The 27,500-nt window shown below is 69.6% G+C and overlaps 6 non-coding genes across 6 annotated transcripts; all 6 read right to left on the bottom strand.

Annotated features, from left to right (window-relative positions):
- Positions 1 to 2,681: 2,681 nt before the first annotated feature.
- Positions 2,682 to 2,800, bottom strand: LOC139043536 (5S ribosomal RNA). Its single transcript, XR_011500624.1, has one exon. It is a non-coding gene; the product is annotated as a 5S ribosomal RNA (ribosomal RNA).
- A 4,134-nt stretch (positions 2,801 to 6,934) lies between these two features.
- On the bottom strand, positions 6,935 to 7,053 carry LOC139043539 (5S ribosomal RNA). Its single transcript, XR_011500627.1, has one exon. It is a non-coding gene; the product is annotated as a 5S ribosomal RNA (ribosomal RNA).
- A 4,152-nt stretch (positions 7,054 to 11,205) lies between these two features.
- On the bottom strand, positions 11,206 to 11,324 carry LOC139043540 (5S ribosomal RNA). Its single transcript, XR_011500628.1, has one exon. It is a non-coding gene; the product is annotated as a 5S ribosomal RNA (ribosomal RNA).
- Positions 11,325 to 15,459: 4,135 nt separating this feature from the next.
- On the bottom strand, positions 15,460 to 15,578 carry LOC139043541 (5S ribosomal RNA). Its single transcript, XR_011500629.1, has one exon. It is a non-coding gene; the product is annotated as a 5S ribosomal RNA (ribosomal RNA).
- A 4,144-nt stretch (positions 15,579 to 19,722) lies between these two features.
- On the bottom strand, positions 19,723 to 19,841 carry LOC139043542 (5S ribosomal RNA). Its single transcript, XR_011500630.1, has one exon. It is a non-coding gene; the product is annotated as a 5S ribosomal RNA (ribosomal RNA).
- Positions 19,842 to 23,989: 4,148 nt separating this feature from the next.
- Positions 23,990 to 24,108, bottom strand: LOC139043537 (5S ribosomal RNA). The gene has a single exon (XR_011500625.1). It is a non-coding gene; the product is annotated as a 5S ribosomal RNA (ribosomal RNA).
- Between the last annotated feature and the right edge of the window lie 3,392 nt (positions 24,109 to 27,500).

The raw sequence follows: 27,500 nt of genomic DNA on the forward strand, positions 1-27,500 counted from the left end.
CCGTCTTCCCAAGAGCGCGCTCGCGCCCAGGACGGAGGGAGGAGCAGCACGGTGTGATGACGGGGAGGAAGAGTCGCGTCCGAAGGCCCGTCGGTGCCTGCCGACGTCCCGGCTCTCCCTGTCTCGAGACCTCTGGGCTTCAGGGTTCTGTGCCGCAAGGCTTTCCCGCCGCACCCCCCGGGACCCAGGGCGCGCTGTGTGCGCTGCCCGTCTCCAGCGTTTGGGCCCTGTGGGCCTTCTTGCGTCCCACTGGAAAGGGGACCCTGGGACGGAGAGAAGATGGGCAGGGGGCGGGCTTCGGCAAAGAGAGCGACGGCCATCCACAGACGTCCGACGAGGCCCTCCAGGGGCGCCAAGCTCTCCATTTTCCACGGCACCGTGTCCTCGTCAGGTTCTGCCACCTCTGCCGGCATGCGTAGGCACACCGCTGGTCTTGCGGCCCCAGAGGCGAGGAGGCGAACGCCCCGGAGGCCGAGATTGGCACCCGCGTTCTCGGCTGCTGGGTGGCCAGCACCTAGGAGAGTGTCTGGCCGGAAGCAGCCAGGCGATCGATCCCTGGGTGCTGGATGAGCCTCGGCGGCAAGAAGTAGGCTCGTGGGGAAGGACGGCGGCCGAGGCCCGGGCCCCCACCGAGGCCGCGCTCCGTGCTGAGCGGTCTGCTCCGTATTTCCCGCTTGCGTTCTCACCAGCACTCGCCCCCGCAAGGAGGCACGAACGCCAGGACCCCCTCGCACCAGAGGAGGAAAGCGCAGCTCAGGGAGGGCACGTCACTCGCGGGAGACGGCGCCCCTTGGGTTTCAGCTCAGGACTTCGGTCTCCCGAGCCTGCGTTTCGGGGCAAGGCTCCGGTCCCGCGCTCCGGGAAACTGACAGGGACGCAGTCCCGCTTCTCCCCGCAGAAGGTGCTCCTCGGAGATCAGATCCGGGGACCCGTCAGAACCACCCCGGGCACGAGCTGGCAGGGAGCGACGCGCACCGCACCCCCCCCTCCCCCATCCCGCAGCCCGCAGCCCGCAGCCCGAGGAAGCGAGGAGCAGGCGAGAGAGGCGCTGGGTTGGCAGGAGGGGAAACGGGGCCGGCAGGAGAAGCGAACCGCGAAGAGACTCCCTCCCAGGACGACGATGGCTGAACGGGGAGAGGAGGGAGCTTTGGGTCCTCTCTCGTCCTGCTTTGACCGGGATGTCCCCATTTTTCCACAGCGAGCGAGTATGGCTCTTGGATTCGGTGGGGAAGACGTGATTTATCTGGAGGACTTTTCCCTTCGGGGGTTCAAAGTCCGTTCTCTGAGGCAAGGCTCCCTCTCTGCCTCCCTGTCCTTCCCATTCGCCTCCCCGGAAGCCAGCTCTCCTCCCGGTTTCCTGGATCCCTTGGCCACGGTCCTCTGTTGCAAACACAGGCAGGTGCAAAGAAGATGCGAAAGGCTGCCCGAGCCACGCGAACGGAAAGCTGAAGCCAGGGAGCCAGGAAGGGCTGGCTGCTGAGGGAGGACGTGTCCTGTCAGGAGGCTTTTCAACTCCCTCTGACAGATGCGGCCTGGAGGGGCGGGGCCCGGCCGGGGCCCTGGGGTGGTAGGGGTCGGGTGTGAGGGGGTGGGTGGGGAGGCGGGGGGAGGCGGGAAGAGAGGGAGGCCCCCGAGTGAGGGGACACCAAAAGCCTCAGCCATCAAGACTCCTCGTCTTTGCATCCAGCGTTCTCAAACTCAAAACGAACGCAAGCTCATCCACCAGGAGCAACGTAGCAGCGTTTCCAAGCGAGGCAGGACCGCCCGAAGGCGAAAGCAGAATGGGATCCTAGTCAGGTGGAGCTTGAAACTCAGACCCACCCACCCCCCTACCCCCCCCCACCACCACCACCTCCCCCCCTCCCCCCCACCCCGGGAAGGGGGCTTCTGGAAGGAAAAGCGAGACAAACTGACAGGGACAAACTTAGGTCGGGAAAGGAGTGTTGATTGTGAATGAGCCTCTCAAGGACAAGCAAGCGGGTACCAGGTTTTAGAAGATGACCTGCAGCGGCAGAGACGCCAGCAAAGGCAGAAGCCATCCCGTCTTGGGTGAGGTGCCCGAGACGCTCCTCTCTAACCCAGTCCGCCCTGTCCTTGGAGAAGCGGGCGGTGTCTGGAAAAGCCTGACCAGGTGCCTTTCCTCGGTGGGCGGGGCTGGTCGCTTTGGGACCCGTTTGGGCCTCCCGGCACCGCCGTGGAATCCGTTCCACCTGACAGGACGACTCTACCCGGCGGCTGGGGCGGCGGGGGCGGGGCGCCGAGGGAAGGGCTGGGGTGTCACCGGAGCGGGAGCCGAGCGGGTGGGAAGAGGCCGAGGCCAGAGGGAGCCGGCCGGCGGCGTGTGCGGCGTCGGGGTCCCGGTCCCGGTCCCGGTCCCGGTCCCGGTCCCGGTCCCGGTCCCGCCGGGCTGGCCCCGATTGGCCCTGGGTTCGGGTGGGGCCGCGAGCTGGAAGGGTTGGGCTGTGGCGGGGAGGGGTTGGGCCCTGCCCATGGGCGGCGCCGGCGGGCCCGCGGTGCGGAGGGGGGCGGGAGGGGAGGGGGAGGGTGGGGGGGGTCGGGCTGGCTGGAGGGGTGGGGGGCGTCCGCGGAGGACGGAGGCCGGAGGCCGCAGGACGGAGGAGGGGCGGCAGGAGCGCGGAGGGAGCCGCGCCCGGCCGGCGGCAAAAGGCGAGGGAGGCAAAAGCCTACAGCACCCGGTATTCCCAGGCGGTCTCCCATCCAAGTACTAACCAGGCCCGACCCTGCTTAGCTTCCGAGATCAGACGAGATCGGGCGCGTTCAGGGTGGTATGGCCGTAGACGCTGGCGCCTGCCGCCGGCGCCCCTAAGAAGCCGCGCCGCGTCGCCCGGCCCGCGGCTCGCGCGCGCCCAGGCCTCTGTGACGCGCACCCGCCGCCGGCGCCCCCTGCGCCCGCGCCCGGCCTGCCGCCTTCCTCCCGCTGCTGCCTCCCGCCGCGGCCGCCTCGGGCGCGGCCAGCGGGCCAGCCAAACCCTGCGCTGCCCCGCCCTGCTGCCCTCCCAGGGCGCGGAGGCCTGGAGCAGCCCGGGGTGCGAGGAGGCGGGGCGGGGCGGGCGGCGGTGGGAAACGAGGGGTGGTGGGGGCGGCGGTGGGGGCGGGGATGGGGGCGGGGCGCCTGGCTGGGCGCTCTCCCCTCGCGGCCCGGGAACACTCCAGGCCGCCCTGGCCGCTCGGATCCGGCGATGGGTCGCAGGAGATGCGGCTGCTGGGAGGGGGGTGGCGCGGGGCACTTGGCCCGAGGCGTCGGGGCGTCGGGCCGCCGGGCCCGTGCTCCTCTGAGTCCCCTCCGGCCCGAGGGGCCTCCCAGCGGGAGCCCTGACCTCTGCGGCGCCGGCCGGGCCCCGACTTGCCCAAACCCAGGCGGAGCCACCGGCGCGACCAGAGGGCGTCAGCGGAAGCCCGCCGCGCTGCCCCTGAGGGAGCGGGGAGGCGGGGCGGCCACCCTTCCCCCCGCCAGCGCCGCCCAGGAGACCGGCACCCCGCCCCCAACCCGCCCCTCGCGGGGACCCTGGACAGCTCCTGCTGGCGCCAGCCCAGAGACCCAGAGACAGAGACAGAGACAGAGACACGGAGAAACAGAGAAACGGCGACACGGAGAGGATCCAAGACACGGACCTAGACAGACACCCACCCTGACCCAGAGAGGCTCTGCCCAAGAGCTCGCTTCCCCCCCAGGAGGGCGGTGGTGCTGGAGCTGGGCCCGGGCCAGGAGGCAGGGGCCCCGGGGCTGGCGATCACCCCTGGGGCCCTAGGCCGCGCAGACAGGCTCTCAGGAGTCCCGGGCTCCCGGCATCGCTGCCCCGCCATCGCCCAGGAACCACAGGCAGGCACCGGAGCTCGCTGGCGCGCTCTGTCTGCGCTTGCGTGTGCGTGTGCTTGTGCGGGTTGTGCGAGTGGGTGTGTAGGCGTGTGTGTGTGTGTGTGTGTGTGTGTGTGCGCGCGCGCGCGCGCGCCTGTGTGTCTGTGTGCCTGTGTGTGTGTGTGCGTCCGGGTTTGTGTGTTCCTTTCTCTCCGCTTCTTCGCTCTGGCTCTTTTCCTCTTTCTGCCGGGCACCCCCGACCTTACTGAGTTGATAGAAGGAGCAGGCAGAAAAGTCAGGGCCCAGAGAACTTGGCACGAGAAAGCAGCTCCATCTACCAGACATGTAGAAGCCCCTCCCCGACGACCGACCGCAGCGTCCCCGTTCTGCTCAAGTGCCGCTGGGGACGTTGCCCGGGATCTCCCGCCCGCTAGGTCACCGACGAAGGCGCCTCCGTCTTCCCAAGAGCGCGCTCGCGCCCAGGACGGAGGGAGGAGCAGCACGGTGTGATGACGGGGAGGAAGAGTCGCGTCCGAAGGCCCGTCGGTGCCTGCCGACGTCCCGGCTCTCCCTGTCTCGAGACCTCTGGGCTTCAGGGTTCTGTGCCGCAAGGCTTTCCCGCCGCACCCCCCGGGACCCAGGGCGCGCTGTGTGCGCTGCCCGTCTCCAGCGTTTGGGCCCTGTGGGCCTTCTTGCGTCCCACTGGAAAGGGGACCCTGGGACGGAGAGAAGATGGGCAGGGGGCGGGCTTCGGCAAAGAGAGCGACGGCCATCCACAGACGTCCGACGAGGCCCTCCGGGGCGCCAAGCTCTCCATTTTCCACGGCACGTGTCCTCGTCAGGTTCTGCCACCTCTGGCCGGCATGCGTAGGCACACCGCTGGTCTTGCGGCCCCAGAGGCGAGGAGGCGAACGCCCCGGAGGCCGAGATTGGCACCCGCGTTCTCGGCTGCTGGGTGGCCAGCACCTAGGAGAGTGTCTGGCCGGAAGCAGCCAGGCGATCGATCCCTGGGTGCTGGATGAGCCTCGGCGGCAAGAAGTAGGCTCGTGGGGAAGGACGGCGGCCGAGGCCCGGGCCCCCACCGAGGCCGCGCTCCGTGCTGAGCGGTCTGCTCCGTATTTCCCGCTTGCGTTCTCACCAGCACTCGCCCCCGCAAGGAGGCACGAACGCCAGGACCCCCTCGCACCAGAGGAGGAAAGCGCAGCTCAGGGAGGGCACGTCACTCGCGGGAGACGGCGCCCCTTGGGTTTCAGCTCAGGACTTCGGTCTCCCGAGCCTGCGTTTCGGGGCAAGGCTCCGGTCCCGCGCTCCGGGAAACTGACAGGGACGCAGTCCCGCTTCTCCCCGCAGAAGGTGCTCCTCGGAGATCAGATCCGGGGACCCGTCAGAACCACCCCGGGCACGAGCTGGCAGGGAGCGACGCGCACCGCACCCCCCCCCTCCCCCATCCCGCAGCCCGCAGCCCGCAGCCCGAGGAAGCGAGGAGCAGGCGATAGAGGCGCTGGGTTGGCAGGAGGGGAAACGGGGCCGGCAGGAGAAGCGAACCGCGAAGAGACTCCCTCCCAGGACGACGATGGCTGAACGGGGAGAGGAGGGAGCTTTGGGTCCTCTCTCGTCCTGCTTTGACCGGGATGTCCCCATTTTTCCACAGCGAGCGAGTATGGCTCTTGGATTCGGTGGGGAAGACGTGATTTATCTGGAGGACTTTTCCCTTCGGGGGTTCAAAGTCCGTTCTCTGAGGCAAGGCTCCCTCTCTGCCTCCCTGTCCTTCCCATTCGCCTCCCCGGAAGCCAGCTCTCCTCCCGGTTTCCTGGATCCCTTGGCCACGGTCCTCTGTTGCAAACACAGGCAGGTGCAAAGAAGATGCGAAAGGCTGCCCGAGCCACGCGAACGGAAAGCTGAAGCCAGGGAGCCAGGAAGGGCTGGCTGCTGAGGGAGGACGTGTCCTGTCAGGAGGCTTTTCAACTCCCTCTGACAGATGCGGCCTGGAGGGGCGGGGCCCGGCCGGGGCCCTGGGGTGGTAGGGGTCGGGTGTGAGGGGGTGGGTGGGGAGGCGGGGGGAGGCGGGAAGAGAGGGAGGCCCCCGAGTGAGGGGACACCAAAAGCCTCAGCCATCAAGACTCCTCGTCTTTGCATCCAGCGTTCTCAAACTCAAAACGAACGCAAGCTCATCCACCAGGAGCAACGTAGCAGCGTTTCCAAGCGAGGCAGGACCGCCCGAAGGCGAAAGCAGAATGGGATCCTAGTCAGGTGGAGCTTGAAACTCAGACCCACCCACCCCCCTACCCCCCCCCCACCACCACCACCTCCCCCCCTCCCCCCCACCCCGGGAAGGGGGCTTCTGGAAGGAAAAGCGAGACAAACTGACAGGGACAAACTTAGGTCGGGAAAGGAGTGTTGATTGTGAATGAGCCTCTCAAGGACAAGCAAGCGGGTACCAGGTTTTAGAAGATGACCTGCAGCGGCAGAGACGCCAGCAAAGGCAGAAGCCATCCCGTCTTGGGTGAGGTGCCCGAGACGCTCCTCTCTAACCCAGTCCGCCCTGTCCTTGGAGAAGCGGGCGGTGTCTGGAAAAGCCTGACCAGGTGCCTTTCCTCGGTGGGCGGGGCTGGTCGCTTTGGGACCCGTTTGGGCCTCCCGGCACCGCCGTGGAATCCGTTCCACCTGACAGGACGACTCTACCCGGCGGCTGGGGCGGCGGGGGCGGGGCGCCGAGGGAAGGGCTGGGGTGTCACCGGAGCGGGAGCCGAGCGGGTGGGAAGAGGCCGAGGCCAGAGGGAGCCGGCCGGCGGCGTGTGCGGCGTCGGGGTCCCGGTCCCGGTCCCGGTCCCGGTCCCGCCGGGCTGGCCCCGATTGGCCCTGGGTTCGGGTGGGGCCGCGAGCTGGAAGGGTTGGGCTGTGGCGGGGAGGGGTTGGGCCCTGCCCATGGGCGGCGCCGGCGGGCCCGCGGTGCGGAGGGGGGCGGGAGGGGAGGGGGAGGGTGGGGGGGGTCGGGCTGGCTGGAGGGGTGGGGGGCGTCCGCGGAGGACGGAGGCCGGAGGCCGCAGGACGGAGGAGGGGCGGCAGGAGCGCGGAGGGAGCCGCGCCCGGCCGGCGGCAAAAGGCGAGGGAGGCAAAAGCCTACAGCACCCGGTATTCCCAGGCGGTCTCCCATCCAAGTACTAACCAGGCCCGACCCTGCTTAGCTTCCGAGATCAGACGAGATCGGGCGCGTTCAGGGTGGTATGGCCGTAGACGCTGGCGCCTGCCGCCGGCGCCCCTAAGAAGCCGCGCCGCGTCGCCCGGCCCGCGGCTCGCGCGCGCCCAGGCCTCTGTGACGCGCACCCGCCGCCGGCGCCCCCTGCGCCCGCGCCCGGCCTGCCGCCTTCCTCCCGCTGCTGCCTCCCGCCGCGGCCGCCTCGGGCGCGGCCAGCGGGCCAGCCAAACCCTGCGCTGCCCCGCCCTGCTGCCCTCCCAGGGCGCGGAGGCCTGGAGCAGCCCGGGGTGCGAGGAGGCGGGGCGGGGCGGGCGGCGGTGGGAAACGAGGGGTGGTGGGGGCGGCGGTGGGGGCGGGGATGGGGGCGGGGCGCCTGGCTGGGCGCTCTCCCCTCGCGGCCCGGGAACACTCCAGGCCGCCCTGGCCGCTCGGATCCGGCGATGGGTCGCAGGAGATGCGGCTGCTGGGAGGGGGGTGGCGCGGGGCACTTGGCCCGAGGCGTCGGGGCGTCGGGCCGCCGGGCCCGTGCTCCTCTGAGTCCCCTCCGGCCCGAGGGGCCTCCCAGCGGGAGCCCTGACCTCTGCGGCGCCGGCCGGGCCCCGACTTGCCCAAACCCAGGCGGAGCCACCGGCGCGACCAGAGGGCGTCAGCGGAAGCCCGCCGCGCTGCCCCTGAGGGAGCGGGGAGGCGGGGCGGCCACACTTCCCCCCCGCCAGCGCCGCCCAGGAGACCGGCACCCCGCCCCCAACCCGCCCCTCGCGGGGACCCTGGACAGCTCCTGCTGGCGCCAGCCCAGAGACCCAGAGACAGAGACAGAGACAGAGACACGGAGAAACAGAGAAACGGCGACACGGAGAGGATCCAAGACACGGACCTAGACAGACACCCACCCTGACCCAGAGAGGCTCTGCCCAAGAGCTCGCTTCCCCCCCAGGAGGGCGGTGGTGCTGGAGCTGGGCCCGGGCCAGGAGGCAGGGGCCCCGGGGCTGGCGATCACCCCTGGGGCCCTAGGCCGCGCAGACAGGCTCTCAGGAGTCCCGGGCTCCCGGCATCGCTGCCCCGCCATCGCCCAGGAACCACAGGCAGGCACCGGAGCTCGCTGGCGCGCTCTGTCTGCGCTTGCGTGTGCGTGTGCTTGTGCGGGTTGTGCGAGTGGGTGTGTAGGCGTGTGTGTGTGTGTGTGTGTGTGTGTGCGCGCGCGCGCGCGCGCGCCTGTGTGTCTGTGTGCCTGTGTGTGTGTGTGCGTCCGGGTTTGTGTGTTCCTTTCTCTCCGCTTCTTCGCTCTGGCTCTTTTCCTCTTTCTGCCGGGCACCCCCGACCTTACTGAGTTGATAGAAGGAGCAGGCAGAAAAGTCAGGGCCCAGAGAACTTGGCACGAGAAAGCAGCTCCATCTACCAGACATGTAGAAGCCCCTCCCCGACGACCGACCGCAGCGTCCCCGTTCTGCTCAAGTGCCGCTGGGGACGTTGCCCGGGATCTCCCGCCCGCTAGGTCACCGACGAAGGCGCCTCCGTCTTCCCAAGAGCGCGCTCGCGCCCAGGACGGAGGGAGGAGCAGCACGGTGTGATGACGGGGAGGAAGAGTCGCGTCCGAAGGCCCGTCGGTGCCTGCCGACGTCCCGGCTCTCCCTGTCTCGAGACCTCTGGGCTTCAGGGTTCTGTGCCGCAAGGCTTTCCCGCCGCACCCCCCGGGACCCAGGGCGCGCTGTGTGCGCTGCCCGTCTCCAGCGTTTGGGCCCTGTGGGCCTTCTTGCGTCCCACTGGAAAGGGGACCCTGGGACGGAGAGAAGATGGGCAGGGGGCGGGCTTCGGCAAAGAGAGCGACGGCCATCCACAGACGTCCGACGAGGCCCTCCGGGGCGCCAAGCTCTCCATTTTCCACGGCACGTGTCCTCGTCAGGTTCTGCCACCTCTGGCCGGCATGCGTAGGCACACCGCTGGTCTTGCGGCCCCAGAGGCGAGGAGGCGAACGCCCCGGAGGCCGAGATTGGCACCCGCGTTCTCGGCTGCTGGGTGGCCAGCACCTAGGAGAGTGTCTGGCCGGAAGCAGCCAGGCGATCGATCCCTGGGTGCTGGATGAGCCTCGGCGGCAAGAAGTAGGCTCGTGGGGAAGGACGGCGGCCGAGGCCCGGGCCCCCACCGAGGCCGCGCTCCGTGCTGAGCGGTCTGCTCCGTATTTCCCGCTTGCGTTCTCACCAGCACTCGCCCCCGCAAGGAGGCACGAACGCCAGGACCCCCTCGCACCAGAGGAGGAAAGCGCAGCTCAGGGAGGGCACGTCACTCGCGGGAGACGGCGCCCCTTGGGTTTCAGCTCAGGACTTCGGTCTCCCGAGCCTGCGTTTCGGGGCAAGGCTCCGGTCCCGCGCTCCGGGAAACTGACAGGGACGCAGTCCCGCTTCTCCCCGCAGAAGGTGCTCCTCGGAGATCAGATCCGGGGACCCGTCAGAACCACCCCGGGCACGAGCTGGCAGGGAGCGACGCGCACCGCACCCCCCCCCTCCCCCATCCCGCAGCCCGCAGCCCGCAGCCCGAGGAAGCGAGGAGCAGGCGAGAGAGGCGCTGGGTTGGCAGGAGGGGAAACGGGGCCGGCAGGAGAAGCGAACCGCGAAGAGACTCCCTCCCAGGACGACGATGGCTGAACGGGGAGAGGAGGGAGCTTTGGGTCCTCTCTCGTCCTGCTTTGACCGGGATGTCCCCATTTTTCCACAGCGAGCGAGTATGGCTCTTGGATTCGGTGGGGAAGACGTGATTTATCTGGAGGACTTTTCCCTTCGGGGGTTCAAAGTCCGTTCTCTGAGGCAAGGCTCCCTCTCTGCCTCCCTGTCCTTCCCATTCGCCTCCCCGGAAGCCAGCTCTCCTCCCGGTTTCCTGGATCCCTTGGCCACGGTCCTCTGTTGCAAACACAGGCAGGTGCAAAGAAGATGCGAAAGGCTGCCCGAGCCACGCGAACGGAAAGCTGAAGCCAGGGAGCCAGGAAGGGCTGGCTGCTGAGGGAGGACGTGTCCTGTCAGGAGGCTTTTCAACTCCCTCTGACAGATGCGGCCTGGAGGGGCGGGGCCCGGCCGGGGCCCTGGGGTGGTAGGGGTCGGGTGTGAGGGGGTGGGTGGGGAGGCGGGGGGAGGCGGGAAGAGAGGGAGGCCCCCGAGTGAGGGGACACCAAAAGCCTCAGCCATCAAGACTCCTCGTCTTTGCATCCAGCGTTCTCAAACTCAAAACGAACGCAAGCTCATCCACCAGGAGCAACGTAGCAGCGTTTCCAAGCGAGGCAGGACCGCCCGAAGGCGAAAGCAGAATGGGATCCTAGTCAGGTGGAGCTTGAAACTCAGACCCACCCACCCCCCTACCCCCCCCCACCACCACCACCTCCCCCCCTCCCCCCCACCCCGGGAAGGGGGCTTCTGGAAGGAAAAGCGAGACAAACTGACAGGGACAAACTTAGGTCGGGAAAGGAGTGTTGATTGTGAATGAGCCTCTCAAGGACAAGCAAGCGGGTACCAGGTTTTAGAAGATGACCTGCAGCGGCAGAGACGCCAGCAAAGGCAGAAGCCATCCCGTCTTGGGTGAGGTGCCCGAGACGCTCCTCTCTAACCCAGTCCGCCCTGTCCTTGGAGAAGCGGGCGGTGTCTGGAAAAGCCTGACCAGGTGCCTTTCCTCGGTGGGCGGGGCTGGTCGCTTTGGGACCCGTTTGGGCCTCCCGGCACCGCCGTGGAATCCGTTCCACCTGACAGGACGACTCTACCCGGCGGCTGGGGCGGCGGGGGCGGGGCGCCGAGGGAAGGGCTGGGGTGTCACCGGAGCGGGAGCCGAGCGGGTGGGAAGAGGCCGAGGCCAGAGGGAGCCGGCCGGCGGCGTGTGCGGCGTCGGGGTCCCGGTCCCGGTCCCGGTCCCGGTCCCGGTCCCGGTCCCGGTCCCGCCGGGCTGGCCCCGATTGGCCCTGGGTTCGGGTGGGGCCGCGAGCTGGAAGGGTTGGGCTGTGGCGGGGAGGGGTTGGGCCCTGCCCATGGGCGGCGCCGGCGGGCCCGCGGTGCGGAGGGGGGCGGGAGGGGAGGGGGAGGGTGGGGGGGGTCGGGCTGGCTGGAGGGGTGGGGGGCGTCCGCGGAGGACGGAGGCCGGAGGCCGCAGGACGGAGGAGGGGCGGCAGGAGCGCGGAGGGAGCCGCGCCCGGCCGGCGGCAAAAGGCGAGGGAGGCAAAAGCCTACAGCACCCGGTATTCCCAGGCGGTCTCCCATCCAAGTACTAACCAGGCCCGACCCTGCTTAGCTTCCGAGATCAGACGAGATCGGGCGCGTTCAGGGTGGTATGGCCGTAGACGCTGGCGCCTGCCGCCGGCGCCCCTAAGAAGCCGCGCCGCGTCGCCCGGCCCGCGGCTCGCGCGCGCCCAGGCCTCTGTGACGCGCACCCGCCGCCGGCGCCCCCTGCGCCCGCGCTCGGCCTGCCGCCTTCCTCCCGCTGCTGCCTCCCGCCGCGGCCGCCTCGGGCGCGGCCAGCGGGCCAGCCAAACCCTGCGCTGCCCCGCCCTGCTGCCCTCCCAGGGCGCGGAGGCCTGGAGCAGCCCGGGGTGCGAGGAGGCGGGGCGGGGCGGGCGGCGGTGGGAAACGAGGGGTGGTGGGGGCGGCGGTGGGGGCGGGGATGGGGGCGGGGCGCCTGGCTGGGCGCTCTCCCCTCGCGGCCCGGGAACACTCCAGGCCGCCCTGGCCGCTCGGATCCGGCGATGGGTCGCAGGAGATGCGGCTGCTGGGAGGGGGGTGGCGCGGGGCACTTGGCCCGAGGCGTCGGGGCGTCGGGCCGCCGGGCCCGTGCTCCTCTGAGTCCCCTCCGGCCCGAGGGGCCTCCCAGCGGGAGCCCTGACCTCTGCGGCGCCGGCCGGGCCCCGACTTGCCCAAACCCAGGCGGAGCCACCGGCGCGACCAGAGGGCGTCAGCGGAAGCCCGCCGCGCTGCCCCTGAGGGAGCGGGGAGGCGGGGCGGCCACACTTCCCCCCCGCCAGCGCCGCCCAGGAGACCGGCACCCCGCCCCCAACCCGCCCCTCGCGGGGACCCTGGACAGCTCCTGCTGGCGCCAGCCCAGAGACCCAGAGACAGAGACAGAGACAGAGACACGGAGAAACAGAGAAACGGCGACACGGAGAGGATCCAAGACACGGACCTAGACAGACACCCACCCTGACCCAGAGAGGCTCTGCCCAAGAGCTCGCTTCCCCCCCAGGAGGGCGGTGGTGCTGGAGCTGGGCCCGGGCCAGGAGGCAGGGGCCCCGGGGCTGGCGATCACCCCTGGGGCCCTAGGCCGCGCAGACAGGCTCTCAGGAGTCCCGGGCTCCCGGCATCGCTGCCCCGCCATCGCCCAGGAACCACAGGCAGGCACCGGAGCTCGCTGGCGCGCTCTGTCTGCGCTTGCGTGTGCGTGTGCTTGTGCGGGTTGTGCGAGTGGGTGTGTAGGCGTGTGTGTGTGTGTGTGTGTGTGTGTGTGCGCGCGCGCGCGCGCGCCTGTGTGTCTGTGTGCCTGTGTGTGTGTGTGCGTCCGGGTTTGTGTGTTCCTTTCTCTCCGCTTCTTCGCTCTGGCTCTTTTCCTCTTTCTGCCGGGCACCCCCGACCTTACTGAGTTGATAGAAGGAGCAGGCAGAAAAGTCAGGGCCCAGAGAACTTGGCACGAGAAAGCAGCTCCATCTACCAGACATGTAGAAGCCCCTCCCCGACGACCGACCGCAGCGTCCCCGTTCTGCTCAAGTGCCGCTGGGGACGTTGCCCGGGATCTCCCGCCCGCTAGGTCACCGACGAAGGCGCCTCCGTCTTCCCAAGAGCGCGCTCGCGCCCAGGACGGAGGGAGGAGCAGCACGGTGTGATGACGGGGAGGAAGAGTCGCGTCCGAAGGCCCGTCGGTGCCTGCCGACGTCCCGGCTCTCCCTGTCTCGAGACCTCTGGGCTTCAGGGTTCTGTGCCGCAAGGCTTTCCCGCCGCACCCCCCGGGACCCAGGGCGCGCTGTGTGCGCTGCCCGTCTCCAGCGTTTGGGCCCTGTGGGCCTTCTTGCGTCCCACTGGAAAGGGGACCCTGGGACGGAGAGAAGACGGGCAGGGGGCGGGCTTCGGCAAAGAGAGCGACGGCCATCCACAGACGTCCGACGAGGCCCTCCGGGGCGCCAAGCTCTCCATTTTCCACGGCACGTGTCCTCGTCAGGTTCTGCCACCTCTGGCCGGCATGCGTAGGCACACCGCTGGTCTTGCGGCCCCAGAGGCGAGGAGGCGAACGCCCCGGAGGCCGAGATTGGCACCCGCGTTCTCGGCTGCTGGGTGGCCAGCACCTAGGAGAGTGTCTGGCCGGAAGCAGCCAGGCGATCGATCCCTGGGTGCTGGATGAGCCTCGGCGGCAAGAAGTAGGCTCGTGGGGAAGGACGGCGGCCGAGGCCCGGGCCCCCACCGAGGCCGCGCTCCGTGCTGAGCGGTCTGCTCCGTATTTCCCGCTTGCGTTCTCACCAGCACTCGCCCCCGCAAGGAGGCACGAACGCCAGGACCCCCTCGCACCAGAGGAGGAAAGCGCAGCTCAGGGAGGGCACGTCACTCGCGGGAGACGGCGCCCCTTGGGTTTCAGCTCAGGACTTCGGTCTCCCGAGCCTGCGTTTCGGGGCAAGGCTCCGGTCCCGCGCTCCGGGAAACTGACAGGGACGCAGTCCCGCTTCTCCCCGCAGAAGGTGCTCCTCGGAGATCAGATCCGGGGACCCGTCAGAACCACCCCGGGCACGAGCTGGCAGGGAGCGACGCGCACCGCACCCCCCCCCTCCCCCATCCCGCAGCCCGCAGCCCGCAGCCCGAGGAAGCGAGGAGCAGGCGATAGAGGCGCTGGGTTGGCAGGAGGGGAAACGGGGCCGGCAGGAGAAGCGAACCGCGAAGAGACTCCCTCCCAGGACGACGATGGCTGAACGGGGAGAGGAGGGAGCTTTGGGTCCTCTCTCGTCCTGCTTTGACCGGGATGTCCCCATTTTTCCACAGCGAGCGAGTATGGCTCTTGGATTCGGTGGGGAAGACGTGATTTATCTGGAGGACTTTTCCCTTCGGGGGTTCAAAGTCCGTTCTCTGAGGCAAGGCTCCCTCTCTGCCTCCCTGTCCTTCCCATTCGCCTCCCCGGAAGCCAGCTCTCCTCCCGGTTTCCTGGATCCCTTGGCCACGGTCCTCTGTTGCAAACACAGGCAGGTGCAAAGAAGATGCGAAAGGCTGCCCGAGCCACGCGAACGGAAAGCTGAAGCCAGGGAGCCAGGAAGGGCTGGCTGCTGAGGGAGGACGTGTCCTGTCAGGAGGCTTTTCAACTCCCTCTGACAGATGCGGCCTGGAGGGGCGGGGCCCGGCCGGGGCCCTGGGGTGGTAGGGGTCGGGTGTGAGGGGGTGGGTGGGGAGGCGGGGGGAGGCGGGAAGAGAGGGAGGCCCCCGAGTGAGGGGACACCAAAAGCCTCAGCCATCAAGACTCCTCGTCTTTGCATCCAGCGTTCTCAAACTCAAAACGAACGCAAGCTCATCCACCAGGAGCAACGTAGCAGCGTTTCCAAGCGAGGCAGGACCGCCCGAAGGCGAAAGCAGAATGGGATCCTAGTCAGGTGGAGCTTGAAACTCAGACCCACCCACCCCCCTACCCCCCCCCCACCACCACCACCTCCCCCCCTCCCCCCCACCCCGGGAAGGGGGCTTCTGGAAGGAAAAGCGAGACAAACTGACAGGGACAAACTTAGGTCGGGAAAGGAGTGTTGATTGTGAATGAGCCTCTCAAGGACAAGCAAGCGGGTACCAGGTTTTAGAAGATGACCTGCAGCGGCAGAGACGCCAGCAAAGGCAGAAGCCATCCCGTCTTGGGTGAGGTGCCCGAGACGCTCCTCTCTAACCCAGTCCGCCCTGTCCTTGGAGAAGCGGGCGGTGTCTGGAAAAGCCTGACCAGGTGCCTTTCCTCGGTGGGCGGGGCTGGTCGCTTTGGGACCCGTTTGGGCCTCCCGGCACCGCCGTGGAATCCGTTCCACCTGACAGGACGACTCTACCCGGCGGCTGGGGCGGCGGGGGCGGGGCGCCGAGGGAAGGGCTGGGGTGTCACCGGAGCGGGAGCCGAGCGGGTGGGAAGAGGCCGAGGCCAGAGGGAGCCGGCCGGCGGCGTGTGCGGCGTCGGGGTCCCGGTCCCGGTCCCGGTCCCGGTCCCGCCGGGCTGGCCCCGATTGGCCCTGGGTTCGGGTGGGGCCGCGAGCTGGAAGGGTTGGGCTGTGGCGGGGAGGGGTTGGGCCCTGCCCATGGGCGGCGCCGGCGGGCCCGCGGTGCGGAGGGGGGCGGGAGGGGAGGGGGAGGGTGGGGGGGGTCGGGCTGGCTGGAGGGGTGGGGGGCGTCCGCGGAGGACGGAGGCCGGAGGCCGCAGGACGGAGGAGGGGCGGCAGGAGCGCGGAGGGAGCCGCGCCCGGCCGGCGGCAAAAGGCGAGGGAGGCAAAAGCCTACAGCACCCGGTATTCCCAGGCGGTCTCCCATCCAAGTACTAACCAGGCCCGACCCTGCTTAGCTTCCGAGATCAGACGAGATCGGGCGCGTTCAGGGTGGTATGGCCGTAGACGCTGGCGCCTGCCGCCGGCGCCCCTAAGAAGCCGCGCCGCGTCGCCCGGCCCGCGGCTCGCGCGCGCCCAGGCCTCTGTGACGCGCACCCGCCGCCGGCGCCCCCTGCGCCCGCGCCCGGCCTGCCGCCTTCCTCCCGCTGCTGCCTCCCGCCGCGGCCGCCTCGGGCGCGGCCAGCGGGCCAGCCAAACCCTGCGCTGCCCCGCCCTGCTGCCCTCCCAGGGCGCGGAGGCCTGGAGCAGCCCGGGGTGCGAGGAGGCGGGGCGGGGCGGGCGGCGGTGGGAAACGAGGGGTGGTGGGGGCGGCGGTGGGGGCGGGGATGGGGGCGGGGCGCCTGGCTGGGCGCTCTCCCCTCGCGGCCCGGGAACACTCCAGGCCGCCCTGGCCGCTCGGATCCGGCGATGGGTCGCAGGAGATGCGGCTGCTGGGAGGGGGGTGGCGCGGGGCACTTGGCCCGAGGCGTCGGGGCGTCGGGCCGCCGGGCCCGTGCTCCTCTGAGTCCCCTCCGGCCCGAGGGGCCTCCCAGCGGGAGCCCTGACCTCTGCGGCGCCGGCCGGGCCCCGACTTGCCCAAACCCAGGCGGAGCCACCGGCGCGACCAGAGGGCGTCAGCGGAAGCCCGCCGCGCTGCCCCTGAGGGAGCGGGGAGGCGGGGCGGCCACACTTCCCCCCGCCAGCGCCGCCCAGGAGACCGGCACCCCGCCCCCAACCCGCCCCTCGCGGGGACCCTGGACAGCTCCTGCTGGCGCCAGCCCAGAGACCCAGAGACAGAGACAGAGACAGAGACACGGAGAAACAGAGAAACGGCGACACGGAGAGGATCCAAGACACGGACCTAGACAGACACCCACCCTGACCCAGAGAGGCTCTGCCCAAGAGCTCGCTTCCCCCCCAGGAGGGCGGTGGTGCTGGAGCTGGGCCCGGGCCAGGAGGCAGGGGCCCCGGGGCTGGCGATCACCCCTGGGGCCCTAGGCCGCGCAGACAGGCTCTCAGGAGTCCCGGGCTCCCGGCATCGCTGCCCCGCCATCGCCCAGGAACCACAGGCAGGCACCGGAGCTCGCTGGCGCGCTCTGTCTGCGCTTGCGTGTGCGTGTGCTTGTGCGGGTTGTGCGAGTGGGTGTGTAGGCGTGTGTGTGTGTGTGTGTGTGTGTGTGTGCGCGCGCGCGCGCGCGCCTGTGTGTCTGTGTGCCTGTGTGTGTGTGTGCGTCCGGGTTTGTGTGTTCCTTTCTCTCCGCTTCTTCGCTCTGGCTCTTTTCCTCTTTCTGCCGGGCACGCCCGACCTTACTGAGTTGATAGAAGGAGCAGGCAGAAAAGTCAGGGCCCAGAGAACTTGGCACGAGAAAGCAGCTCCATCTACCAGACATGTAGAAGCCCCTCCCCGACGACCGACCGCAGCGTCCCCGTTCTGCTCAAGTGCCGCTGGGGACGTTGCCCGGGATCTCCCGCCCGCTAGGTCACCGACGAAGGCGCCTCCGTCTTCCCAAGAGCGCGCTCGCGCCCAGGACGGAGGGAGGAGCAGCACGGTGTGATGACGGGGAGGAAGAGTCGCGTCCGAAGGCCCGTCGGTGCCTGCCGACGTCCCGGCTCTCCCTGTCTCGAGACCTCTGGGCTTCAGGGTTCTGTGCCGCAAGGCTTTCCCGCCGCACCCCCCGGGACCCAGGGCGCGCTGTGTGCGCTGCCCGTCTCCAGCGTTTGGGCCCTGTGGGCCTTCTTGCGTCCCACTGGAAAGGGGACCCTGGGACGGAGAGAAGATGGGCAGGGGGCGGGCTTCGGCAAAGAGAGCGACGGCCATCCACAGACGTCCGACGAGGCCCTCCGGGGCGCCAAGCTCTCCATTTTCCACGGCACGTGTCCTCGTCAGGTTCTGCCACCTCTGGCCGGCATGCGTAGGCACACCGCTGGTCTTGCGGCCCCAGAGGCGAGGAGGCGAACGCCCCGGAGGCCGAGATTGGCACCCGCGTTCTCGGCTGCTGGGTGGCCAGCACCTAGGAGAGTGTCTGGCCGGAAGCAGCCAGGCGATCGATCCCTGGGTGCTGGATGAGCCTCGGCGGCAAGAAGTAGGCTCGTGGGGAAGGACGGCGGCCGAGGCCCGGGCCCCCACCGAGGCCGCGCTCCGTGCTGAGCGGTCTGCTCCGTATTTCCCGCTTGCGTTCTCACCAGCACTCGCCCCCGCAAGGAGGCACGAACGCCAGGACCCCCTCGCACCAGAGGAGGAAAGCGCAGCTCAGGGAGGGCACGTCACTCGCGGGAGACGGCGCCCCTTGGGTTTCAGCTCAGGACTTCGGTCTCCCGAGCCTGCGTTTCGGGGCAAGGCTCCGGTCCCGCGCTCCGGGAAACTGACAGGGACGCAGTCCCGCTTCTCCCCGCAGAAGGTGCTCCTCGGAGATCAGATCCGGGGACCCGTCAGAACCACCCCGGGCACGAGCTGGCAGGGAGCGACGCGCACCGCACCCCCCCCTCCCCCATCCCGCAGCCCGCAGCCCGCAGCCCGAGGAAGCGAGGAGCAGGCGATAGAGGCGCTGGGTTGGCAGGAGGGGAAACGGGGCCGGCAGGAGAAGCGAACCGCGAAGAGACTCCCTCCCAGGACGACGATGGCTGAACGGGGAGAGGAGGGAGCTTTGGGTCCTCTCTCGTCCTGCTTTGACCGGGATGTCCCCATTTTTCCACAGCGAGCGAGTATGGCTCTTGGATTCGGTGGGGAAGACGTGATTTATCTGGAGGACTTTTCCCTTCGGGGGTTCAAAGTCCGTTCTCTGAGGCAAGGCTCCCTCTCTGCCTCCCTGTCCTTCCCATTCGCCTCCCCGGAAGCCAGCTCTCCTCCCGGTTTCCTGGATCCCTTGGCCACGGTCCTCTGTTGCAAACACAGGCAGGTGCAAAGAAGATGCGAAAGGCTGCCCGAGCCACGCGAACGGAAAGCTGAAGCCAGGGAGCCAGGAAGGGCTGGCTGCTGAGGGAGGACGTGTCCTGTCAGGAGGCTTTTCAACTCCCTCTGACAGATGCGGCCTGGAGGGGCGGGGCCCGGCCGGGGCCCTGGGGTGGTAGGGGTCGGGTGTGAGGGGGTGGGTGGGGAGGCGGGGGGAGGCGGGAAGAGAGGGAGGCCCCCGAGTGAGGGGACACCAAAAGCCTCAGCCATCAAGACTCCTCGTCTTTGCATCCAGCGTTCTCAAACTCAAAACGAACGCAAGCTCATCCACCAGGAGCAACGTAGCAGCGTTTCCAAGCGAGGCAGGACCGCCCGAAGGCGAAAGCAGAATGGGATCCTAGTCAGGTGGAGCTTGAAACTCAGACCCACCCACCCCCCTACCCCCCCCCACCACCACCACCTCCCCCCCTCCCCCCCACCCCGGGAAGGGGGCTTCTGGAAGGAAAAGCGAGACAAACTGACAGGGACAAACTTAGGTCGGGAAAGGAGTGTTGATTGTGAATGAGCCTCTCAAGGACAAGCAAGCGGGTACCAGGTTTTAGAAGATGACCTGCAGCGGCAGAGACGCCAGCAAAGGCAGAAGCCATCCCGTCTTGGGTGAGGTGCCCGAGACGCTCCTCTCTAACCCAGTCCGCCCTGTCCTTGGAGAAGCGGGCGGTGTCTGGAAAAGCCTGACCAGGTGCCTTTCCTCGGTGGGCGGGGCTGGTCGCTTTGGGACCCGTTTGGGCCTCCCGGCACCGCCGTGGAATCCGTTCCACCTGACAGGACGACTCTACCCGGCGGCTGGGGCGGCGGGGGCGGGGCGCCGAGGGAAGGGCTGGGGTGTCACCGGAGCGGGAGCCGAGCGGGTGGGAAGAGGCCGAGGCCAGAGGGAGCCGGCCGGCGGCGTGTGCGGCGTCGGGGTCCCGGTCCCGGTCCCGGTCCCGGTCCCGGTCCCGGTCCCGCCGGGCTGGCCCCGATTGGCCCTGGGTTCGGGTGGGGCCGCGAGCTGGAAGGGTTGGGCTGTGGCGGGGAGGGGTTGGGCCCTGCCCATGGGCGGCGCCGGCGGGCCCGCGGTGCGGAGGGGGGCGGGAGGGGAGGGGGAGGGTGGGGGGGGTCGGGCTGGCTGGAGGGGTGGGGGGCGTCCGCGGAGGACGGAGGCCGGAGGCCGCAGGACGGAGGAGGGGCGGCAGGAGCGCGGAGGGAGCCGCGCCCGGCCGGCGGCAAAAGGCGAGGGAGGCAAAAGCCTACAGCACCCGGTATTCCCAGGCGGTCTCCCATCCAAGTACTAACCAGGCCCGACCCTGCTTAGCTTCCGAGATCAGACGAGATCGGGCGCGTTCAGGGTGGTATGGCCGTAGACGCTGGCGCCTGCCGCCGGCGCCCCTAAGAAGCCGCGCCGCGTCGCCCGGCCCGCGGCTCGCGCGCGCCCAGGCCTCTGTGACGCGCACCCGCCGCCGGCGCCCCCTGCGCCCGCGCCCGGCCTGCCGCCTTCCTCCCGCTGCTGCCTCCCGCCGCGGCCGCCTCGGGCGCGGCCAGCGGGCCAGCCAAACCCTGCGCTGCCCCGCCCTGCTGCCCTCCCAGGGCGCGGAGGCCTGGAGCAGCCCGGGGTGCGAGGAGGCGGGGCGGGGCGGGCGGCGGTGGGAAACGAGGGGTGGTGGGGGCGGCGGTGGGGGCGGGGATGGGGGCGGGGCGCCTGGCTGGGCGCTCTCCCCTCGCGGCCCGGGAACACTCCAGGCCGCCCTGGCCGCTCGGATCCGGCGATGGGTCGCAGGAGATGCGGCTGCTGGGAGGGGGGTGGCGCGGGGCACTTGGCCCGAGGCGTCGGGGCGTCGGGCCGCCGGGCCCGTGCTCCTCTGAGTCCCCTCCGGCCCGAGGGGCCTCCCAGCGGGAGCCCTGACCTCTGCGGCGCCGGCCGGGCCCCGACTTGCCCAAACCCAGGCGGAGCCACCGGCGCGACCAGAGGGCGTCAGCGGAAGCCCGCCGCGCTGCCCCTGAGGGAGCGGGGAGGCGGGGCGGCCACACTTCCCCCCCGCCAGCGCCGCCCAGGAGACCGGCACCCCGCCCCCAACCCGCCCCTCGCGGGGACCCTGGACAGCTCCTGCTGGCGCCAGCCCAGAGACCCAGAGACAGAGACAGAGACAGAGACACGGAGAAACAGAGAAACGGCGACACGGAGAGGATCCAAGACACGGACCTAGACAGACACCCACCCTGACCCAGAGAGGCTCTGCCCAAGAGCTCGCTTCCCCCCCAGGAGGGCGGTGGTGCTGGAGCTGGGCCCGGGCCAGGAGGCAGGGGCCCCGGGGCTGGCGATCACCCCTGGGGCCCTAGGCCGCGCAGACAGGCTCTCAGGAGTCCCGGGCTCCCGGCATCGCTGCCCCGCCATCGCCCAGGAACCACAGGCAGGCACCGGAGCTCGCTGGCGCGCTCTGTCTGCGCTTGCGTGTGCGTGTGCTTGTGCGGGTTGTGCGAGTGGGTGTGTAGGCGTGTGTGTGTGTGTGTGTGTGTGTGTGTGCGCGCGCGCGCGCGCGCCTGTGTGTCTGTGTGCCTGTGTGTGTGTGTGCGTCCGGGTTTGTGTGTTCCTTTCTCTCCGCTTCTTCGCTCTGGCTCTTTTCCTCTTTCTGCCGGGCACCCCCGACCTTACTGAGTTGATAGAAGGAGCAGGCAGAAAAGTCAGGGCCCAGAGAACTTGGCACGAGAAAGCAGCTCCATCTACCAGACATGTAGAAGCCCCTCCCCGACGACCGACCGCAGCGTCCCCGTTCTGCTCAAGTGCCGCTGGGGACGTTGCCCGGGATCTCCCGCCCGCTAGGTCACCGACGAAGGCGCCTCCGTCTTCCCAAGAGCGCGCTCGCGCCCAGGACGGAGGGAGGAACAGCACGGTGTGATGACGGGGAGGAAGAGTCGCGTCCGAAGGCCCGTCGGTGCCTGCCGACGTCCTGGCTCTCCCTGTCTCGAGACCTCTGGGCTTCAGGGTTCTGTGCCGCAAGGCTTTCCCGCCGCACCCCCCGGGACCCAGGGCGCGCTGTGTGCGCTGCCCGTCTCCAGCGTTTGGGCCCTGTGGGCCTTCTTGCGTCCCACTGGAAAGGGGACCCTGGGACGGAGAGAAGATGGGCAGGGGGCGGGCTTCGGCAAAGAGAGCGACGGCCATCCACAGACGTCCGACGAGGCCCTCCGGGGCGCCAAGCTCTCCATTTTCCACGGCACGTGTCCTCGTCAGGTTCTGCCACCTCTGGCCGGCATGTGTAGGTAGGCACACCGCTGGTCTTGCGGCCCCAGAGGCGAGGAGGCGAACGCCCCGGAGGCCGAGATTGGCACCCGCGTTCTCGGCTGCTGGGTGGCCAGCACCTAGGAGAGTGTCTGGCCGGAAGCAGCCAGGCGATCGATCCCTGGGTGCCGGATGAGCCTCGGCGGCAAGAAGTAGGCTCGTGGGGAAGGACGGCGGCCGAGGCCCGGGCCCCCACCGAGGCCGCGCTCCGTGCTGAGCGGTCTGCTCCGTATTTCCCGCTTGCGTTCTCACCAGCACTCGCCCCCGCAAGGAGGCACGAACGCCAGGACCCCCTCGCACCAGAGGAGGAAAGCGCAGCTCAGGGAGGGCACGTCACTCGCGGGAGACGGCGCCCCTTGGGTTTCAGCTCAGGACTTCGGTCTCCCGAGCCTGCGTTTCGGGGCAAGGCTCCGGTCCCGCGCTCCGGGAAACTGACAGGGACGCAGTCCCGCTTCTCCCCGCAGAAGGTGCTCCTCGGAGATCAGATCCGGGGACCCGTCAGAACCACCCCGGGCACGAGCTGGCAGGGAGCGACGCGCACCGCACCCCCCCCTCCCCCATCCCGCAGCCCGCAGCCCGCAGCCCGAGGAAGCGAGGAGCAGGCGATAGAGGCGCTGGGTTGGCAGGAGGGGAAACGGGGCCGGCAGGAGAAGCGAACCGCGAAGAGACTCCCTCCCAGGACGACGATGGCTGAACGGGGAGAGGAGGGAGCTTTGGGTCCTCTCTCGTCCTGCTTTGACCGGGATGTCCCCATTTTTCCACAGCGAGCGAGTATGGCTCTTGGATTCGGTGGGGAAGACGTGATTTATCTGGAGGACTTTTCCCTTCGGGGGTTCAAAGTCCGTTCTCTGAGGCAAGGCTCCCTCTCTGCCTCCCTGTCCTTCCCATTCGCCTCCCCGGAAGCCAGCTCTCCTCCCGGTTTCCTGGATCCCTTGGCCACGGTCCTCTGTTGCAAACACAGGCAGGTGCAAAGAAGATGCGAAAGGCTGCCCGAGCCACGCGAACGGAAAGCTGAAGCCAGGGAGCCAGGAAGGGCTGGCTGCTGAGGGAGGACGTGTCCTGTCAGGAGGCTTTTCAACTCCCTCTGACAGATGCGGCCTGGAGGGGCGGGGCCCGGCCGGGGCCCTGGGGTGGTAGGGGTCGGGTGTGAGGGGGTGGGTGGGGAGGCGGGGGGAGGCGGGAAGAGAGGGAGGCCCCCGAGTGAGGGGACACCAAAAGCCTCAGCCATCAAGACTCCTCGTCTTTGCATCCAGCGTTCTCAAACTCAAAACGAACGCAAGCTCATCCACCAGGAGCAACGTAGCAGCGTTTCCAAGCGAGGCAGGACCGCCCGAAGGCGAAAGCAGAATGGGATCCTAGTCAGGTGGAGCTTGAAACTCAGACCCACCCACCCCCTACCCCCCCCCACCACCACCACCTCCCCCCCTCCCCCCCACCCCGGGAAGGGGGCTTCTGGAAGGAAAAGCGAGACAAACTGACAGGGACAAACTTAGGTCGGGAAAGGAGTGTTGATTGTGAATGAGCCTCTCAAGGACAAGCAAGCGGGTACCAGGTTTTAGAAGATGACCTGCAGCGGCAGAGACGCCAGCAAAGGCAGAAGCCATCCAGTCTTGGGTGAGGTGCCCGAGACGCTCCTCTCTAACCCAGTCCGCCCTGTCCTTGGAGAAGCGGGCGGTGTCTGGAAAAGCCTGACCAGGTGCCTTTCCTCGGTGGGCGGGGCTGGTCGCTTTGGGACCCGTTTGGGCCTCCCGGCACCGCCGTGGAATCCGTTCCACCTGACAGGACGACTCTACCCGGCGGCTGGGGCGGCGGGGGCGGGGCGCCGAGGGAAGGGCTGGGGTGTCACCGGAGCGGGAGCCGAGCGGGTGGGAAGAGGCCGAGGCCAGAGGGAGCCGGCCGGCGGCGTGTGCGGCGTCGGGGTCCCGGTCCCGGTCCCGGTCCCGGTCCCGGTCCCGGTCCCGCCGGGCTGGCCCCGATTGGCCCTGGGTTCGGGTGGGGCCGCGAGCTGGAAGGGTTGGGCTGTGGCGGGGAGGGGTTGGGCCCTGCCCATGGGCGGCGCCGGCGGGCCCGCGGTGCGGAGGGGGGCGGGAGGGGAGGGGGAGGGTGGGGGGGGTCGGGCTGGCTGGAGGGGTGGGGGGCGTCCGCGGAGGACGGAGGCCGGAGGCCGCAGGACGGAGGAGGGGCGGCAGGAGCGCGGAGGGAGCCGCGCCCGGCCGGCGGCAAAAGGCGAGGGAGGCAAAAGCCTACAGCACCCGGTATTCCCAGGCGGTCTCCCATCCAAGTACTAACCAGGCCCGACCCTGCTTAGCTTCCGAGATCAGACGAGATCGGGCGCGTTCAGGGTGGTATGGCCGTAGACGCTGGCGCCTGCCGCCGGCGCCCCTAAGAAGCCGCGCCGCGTCGCCCGGCCCGCGGCTCGCGCGCGCCCAGGCCTCTGTGACGCGCACCCGCCGCCGGCGCCCCCTGCGCCCGCGCCCGGCCTGCCGCCTTCCTCCCGCTGCTGCCTCCCGCCGCGGCCGCCTCGGGCGCGGCCAGCGGGCCAGCCAAACCCTGCGCTGCCCCGCCCTGCTGCCCTCCCAGGGCGCGGAGGCCTGGAGCAGCCCGGGGTGCGAGGAGGCGGGGCGGGGCGGGCGGCGGTGGGAAACGAGGGGTGGTGGGGGCGGCGGTGGGGGCGGGGATGGGGGCGGGGCGCCTGGCTGGGCGCTCTCCCCTCGCGGCCCGGGAACACTCCAGGCCGCCCTGGCCGCTCGGATCCGGCGATGGGTCGCAGGAGATGCGGCTGCTGGGAGGGGGGTGGCGCGGGGCACTTGGCCCGAGGCGTCGGGGCGTCGGGCCGCCGGGCCCGTGCTCCTCTGAGTCCCCTCCGGCCCGAGGGGCCTCCCAGCGGGAGCCCTGACCTCTGCGGCGCCGGCCGGGCCCCGACTTGCCCAAACCCAGGCGGAGCCACCGGCGCGACCAGAGGGCGTCAGCGGAAGCCCGCCGCGCTGCCCCTGAGGGAGCGGGGAGGCGGGGCGGCCACACTTCCCCCCCGCCAGCGCCGCCCAGGAGACCGGCACCCCGCCCCCAACCCGCCCCTCGCGGGGACCCTGGACAGCTCCTGCTGGCGCCAGCCCAGAGACCCAGAGACAGAGACAGAGACAGAGACACGGAGAAACAGAGAAACGGCGACACGGAGAGGATCCAAGACACGGACCTAGACAGACACCCACCCTGACCCAGAGAGGCTCTGCCCAAGAGCTCGCTTCCCCCCCAGGAGGGCGGTGGTGCTGGAGCTGGGCCCGGGCCAGGAGGCAGGGGCCCCGGGGCTGGCGATCACCCCTGGGGCCCTAGGCCGCGCAGACAGGCTCTCAGGAGTCCCGGGCTCCCGGCATCGCTGCCCCGCCATCGCCCAGGAACCACAGGCAGGCACCGGAGCTCGCTGGCGCGCTCTGTCTGCGCTTGCGTGTGCGTGTGCTTGTGCGGGTTGTGCGAGTGGGTGTGTAGGCGTGTGTGTGTGTGTGTGTGTGTGTGTGTGCGCGCGCGCGCGCGCGCCTGTGTGTCTGTGTGCCTGTGTGTGTGTGTGCGTCCGGGTTTGTGTGTTCCTTTCTCTCCGCTTCTTCGCTCTGGCTCTTTTCCTCTTTCTGCCGGGCACCCCCGACCTTACTGAGTTGATAGAAGGAGCAGGCAGAAAAGTCAGGGCCCAGAGAACTTGGCACGAGAAAGCAGCTCCATCTACCAGACATGTAGAAGCCCCTCCCCGACGACCGACCGCAGCGTCCCCGTTCTGCTCAAGTGCCGCTGGGGACGTTGCCCGGGATCTCCCGCCCGCTAGGTCACCGACGAAGGCGCCTCCGTCTTCCCAAGAGCGCGCTCGCGCCCAGGACGGAGGGAGGAGCAGCACGGTGTGATGACGGGGAGGAAGAGTCGCGTCCGAAGGCCCGTCGGTGCCTGCCGACGTCCCGGCTCTCCCTGTCTCGAGACCTCTGGGCTTCAGGGTTCTGTGCCGCAAGGCTTTCCCGCCGCACCCCCCGGGACCCAGGGCGCGCTGTGTGCGCTGCCCGTCTCCAGCGTTTGGGCCCTGTGGGCCTTCTTGCGTCCCACTGGAAAGGGGACCCTGGGACGGAGAGAAGATGGGCAGGGGGCGGGCTTCGGCAAAGAGAGCGACGGCCATCCACAGACGTCCGACGAGGCCCTCCGGGGCGCCAAGCTCTCCATTTTCCACGGCACGTGTCCTCGTCAGGTTCTGCCACCTCTGGCCGGCATGCGTAGCACACCGCTGGTCTTGCGGCCCCAGAGGCGAGGAGGCGAACGCCCGGAGGCCGAGATTGGCACCCGCGTTCTCGGCTGCTGGGTGGCCAGCACCTAGGAGAGTGTCTGGCCGGAAGCAGCCAGGCGATCGATCCCTGGGTGCTGGATGAGCCTCGGCGGCAAGAAGTAGGCTCGTGGGGAAGGACGGCGGCCGAGGCCCGGGCCCCCACCGAGGCCGCGCTCCGTGCTGAGCGGTCTGCTCCGTATTTCCCGCTTGCGTTCTCACCAGCACTCGCCCCCGCAAGAGGCACGAACGCCAGGACCCCCTCGCACCAGAGGAGGAAAGCGCAGCTCAGGGAGGGCACGTCACTCGCAGGGAGACCGGCGCCCCTTGGGTTTCAGCTCAGGACTTCGGTCTCCTGAGCCTGCGTTTCGGGGCAAGGCTCCGGTCCCGCGCTCGGGAAACTGACAGGGACGCAGTCCCGCTTCTCCCCGCAGAAGGTGCTCCTCGGAGATCAGATCCGGGGACCCGTCAGAACCACCCCGGGCACGAGCTGGCAGGGAGCGACGCGCACCGCACCCCCCCCCTCCCCCATCCCGCAGCCCGCAGCCCGCAGCCCGAGGAAGCGAGGAGCAGGCGATAGAGGCGCTGGGTTGGCAGGAGGGAAACGGGGCCGGCAGGAGAAGCGAACCGCGAAGAGACTCCCTCCCAGGACGACGATGGCTGAACGGGGAGAGGAGGGAGCTTTGGGTCCTCTCTCGTCCTGCTTTGACCGGGATGTCCCCATTTTTCCACAGCGAGCGAGTATGGCTCTTGGATTCGGTGGGGAAGACGTGATTTATCTGGAGGACTTTTCCCTTCGGGGGTTCAAAGTCCGTTCTCTGAGGCAAGGCTCCCTCTCTGCCTCCCTGTCCTTCCCATTCGCCTCCCCGGAAGCCAGCTCTCCTCCCGGTTTCCTGGATCCCTTGGCCACGGTCCTCTGTTGCAAACACAGGCAGGTGCAAAGAAGATGCGAAAGGCTGCCCGAGCCACGCGAACGGAAAGCTGAAGCCAGGGAGCCAGGAAGGGCTGGCTGCTGAGGGAGGACGTGTCCTGTCAGGAGGCTTTTCAACTCCCTCTGACAGATGCGGCCTGGAGGGGCGGGGCCCGGCCGGGGCCCTGGGGTGGTAGGGGTCGGGTGTGAGGGGGTGGGTGGGGAGGCGGGGGGAGGCGGGAAGAGAGGGAGGCCCCGAGTGAGGGGACACCAAAAGCCTCAGCCATCAAGACTCCTCGTCTTTGCATCCAGCGTTCTCAAACTCAAAACGAACGCAAGCTCATCCACCAGGAGCAACGTAGCAGCGTTTCCAAGCGAGGCAGGACCGCCGAAGGCGAAAGCAGAATGGGATCCTAGTCAGGTGGAGCTTGAAACTCAGACCCACCCACCCCCCTACCCCCCCCCACCACCACCACCTCCCCCCCTCCCCCCCACCCCGGGAAGGGGGCTTCTGGAAGGAAAAGCGAGACAACTGACAGGGACAAACTTA

This window comes from Equus asinus, unplaced genomic scaffold, assembly GCF_041296235.1.
Source record: "Equus asinus isolate D_3611 breed Donkey unplaced genomic scaffold, EquAss-T2T_v2 contig_28, whole genome shotgun sequence".
In the NCBI taxonomy this organism is placed as follows: Eukaryota; Metazoa; Chordata; class Mammalia; order Perissodactyla; family Equidae; genus Equus; species Equus asinus.